Here is a 2,961-nt window from a genome sequence, read left to right as displayed (position 1 = left end):
AAACTAGATCCCTATCTCTCACCCTGAACAAAATTCAACACAAATGGATCAATGACCTAGGAATCGGATCAGAAACTTTGCAAATGAGGAGAAAATGTAGGGTCAACACTTGTACATACAGTTGTAGGCAACAACTACCCTCAATAAGATTTCTAAAGCTTAGGAAATAATACCAAGTGTATTGTTTCTCTCTATTTTAGAGCAAGTGGGTAAATGTGGAATACTATAAGAATCATCCTTGTTATAGTCAAGTCAAGGTCCTAAGGACACTTAGTAGCTCCCATTACTATGATGTGGCAGTTGTGGTCAGTATTCAAAATAATCCTAGAGACTCATAAGCTGAGCTTAGCCAAAGCTGTAACTTCATAGTTAGAATGTGAGCAGTTTCATAGGAAGGAATATATTTCATCTATTCAGAGGATGGAAAGTTGTGACTTAATGACATGGGAGGAAACAGCAGCAGCCAAATTTTGAGATTCTGTATAATACTTACAAGGCTGAAGGTTAATAAATTGATGACTTGCTTTCTTGGCTGTAGCCTTGACAATCAATGTTTTACCAGAGGCTAGAGGATCATAAAGAATATCTTATTGGAGGCTGCAAGAAGCCTGAAATTCTCAAATACTTCTTCTATAGATAATATGACTGTTTTTCAGATCCATAAATGACATCACCTAAAACTGCTAAACCACTCCAAGTACCATACATGTTAAGAGGGTCTAATACATGAGCAGCAATATGCCCTTCATATTTCTGAAAGCTTCACATTTTGTGACTCTTTGTTTCATTATTTTTTCCTGCCTAATATTTAGAATATTTCTATACATAGTTTTCAATAAAAAATTAATGATTATGATTCATTTATGTTGTACTTAATATCTATATTTGGATTTCTATATTCGTATATATGTGTATTTAGGAGCTCTTATTTCTGAGCTTCTACTTTTTGTTTTCTAGTTTGAAGAAATGCATGTACCATCCATTTGTTAGTAAAGTATGTTACTGCATCAAATATCAAGCAGAAAATGAAACCATCAACTTCATTCCAACTCCAGTAAAGATAAAAAGCTTCAGTATGCACCTTCTTGATCATTAACCTCACAGCAGAAATGGAGGAACAGAAGACTGATTATATGTCAAAAGTACATTACACAGGGAAGCTTTCATAGAATGTGATTTTTTAAGTATTTCTACATTCTGATGCTGAGTTCTCCACTCTTAATGTACTAAAAGTTGAATTTTTCAATGTAGTTCAAGCCAGTTCTGTACATGAATGAAATTAAAGTATACATGCCAATTAATGAATGTAGTATAAGGGGCCCCAAAAAATTTGTGAACGGAAACATTTATGAGACTCTAAATTCCATCATCACTATATATAAGAAAAACCACTTCAGAAGTTGAGAAGTTAAAATGACATGGAAAATACAAAAGAAAGGCAGCATTAGAAAACACTAATTTCAATGGCTTCTAAGTATTCTAACATGATACATTCATCCTTCCACATCCATGGAGATATAATGCTGAGAACACTATGGCTTTCTAAAGTATCTGCCCCTTCTGTAGCACATGTTCAAATGGTTATTGCCAGTATTTACTCCTTACCATTTCTAGACAATTCTCCTTATCCATGACAGTTTTTTTTTCTACATAGGTTAGCATCACTATATAGTTACACTATAGTCAGTTTTTTATGTAGTTGGTCTCTCAGAACTTTTGCTCCCGTGATCATTTCTACTACATTATATATATTTATACACATTTATAATTTGACTCAAAAGGTAAACTTTTCTTATTTTTTCAACTGTTTCAATAGTTCATTCTTTTCAATGTTATTGACTATCAAACTCATAGGGTTAAACAGGTTAAAAAATAGACTGCGAAAAAATATTGGTAATAACACAATATTAGCTTCAATATAATTATGGTGAGAGATTATTATAGTAGCACATGTATAACTCCAATCTTCTGACTAAAGCAGCACTATGTTTTGAGTCATGAAACAATCAGAAAAATGGAAACAAATGTAGTCTGAAATAGGTTATTCAGACTAATAGAAGTTTTGGCAGAACTATGGTTGATTCACAGAACAGTTGGATTATAAACCACAATATTCAAATAAGGTAACTATTTATGATAATTACTAAAATGTTAACTTGCAAATAAAGCACAGAAAATAGCACTCTACTATAAGTTGATTCAAGTACAGTACAAGATAAAGCAGTATAATTAGAAGTCTATGTAGCTAACAGAATATCTTAGTCTCTGACATGTTAATACCAATGCAATAATGCAAGCACAGTTTAAATTCATTTTCAGTTAAGATAATTGTTCATGTTTTCTTTACAAATACTCATCTATCTGGAAGTATCCTTTCCTTAAATTTTCGATGTATTTTGTTAATATGTCCTATGTATTTACTTGGTAAGGGCTTCTCTAAAGTCCAATACTTGGAAGTTTTCTAGATTACTGAGTGAGCCGCCTTATGGTCCACAATGCTTTAGGCTACTTACATGGCTCTTTAGTTGCAAAACAAGCCCCTACTCTATTCACTGTCTTCACAACTCATGACAGTGTTGCCTCTACGAATCTGAGAAAGTTAGTATTTGCTTTCATTTTCTCAATATTGATAAAAATAACCAACAATACAATCTTCATATAAATAATTGTGTCTATCATGGTAAAATACAGATCATGGGATTGCAGGGTTGTATGTTTTGCACCACCTCATTACTAACTCAAATCTAAACTCTGAAACCAAATAATCAAATGTCCTTGTGAACTGCTCTCCTACCTTCTCCAATTTCCTTCCTGTAACATCCACTTTGGATATACTCACATGTATTACCATTGTAACATTCATTCCACATAAATTCATTATCTTTGTAGAAGCTTTCTCCATTTAAGCCAAAAACAATGCACTGCCTTATCTGGAAGCCTCTTTTCCCTACAACAGCAAGT

At 32.9% G+C, this 2,961-nt stretch overlaps 1 pseudogene; it reads right to left on the bottom strand.

Moving 5' to 3' along the window:
* Positions 1-332: 332 nt before the first annotated feature.
* LOC144371295 (outer mitochondrial transmembrane helix translocase-like) lies at positions 333-1,093 on the bottom strand (annotated as a pseudogene).
* Between the last annotated feature and the right edge of the window lie 1,868 nt (positions 1,094-2,961).

Source organism: Ictidomys tridecemlineatus, chromosome 16, assembly GCF_052094955.1.
Source record: "Ictidomys tridecemlineatus isolate mIctTri1 chromosome 16, mIctTri1.hap1, whole genome shotgun sequence".
Classification (NCBI taxonomy): Eukaryota; Metazoa; Chordata; class Mammalia; order Rodentia; family Sciuridae; genus Ictidomys; species Ictidomys tridecemlineatus.
This window is presented reverse-complemented; position numbering and strand designations above follow the sequence as displayed.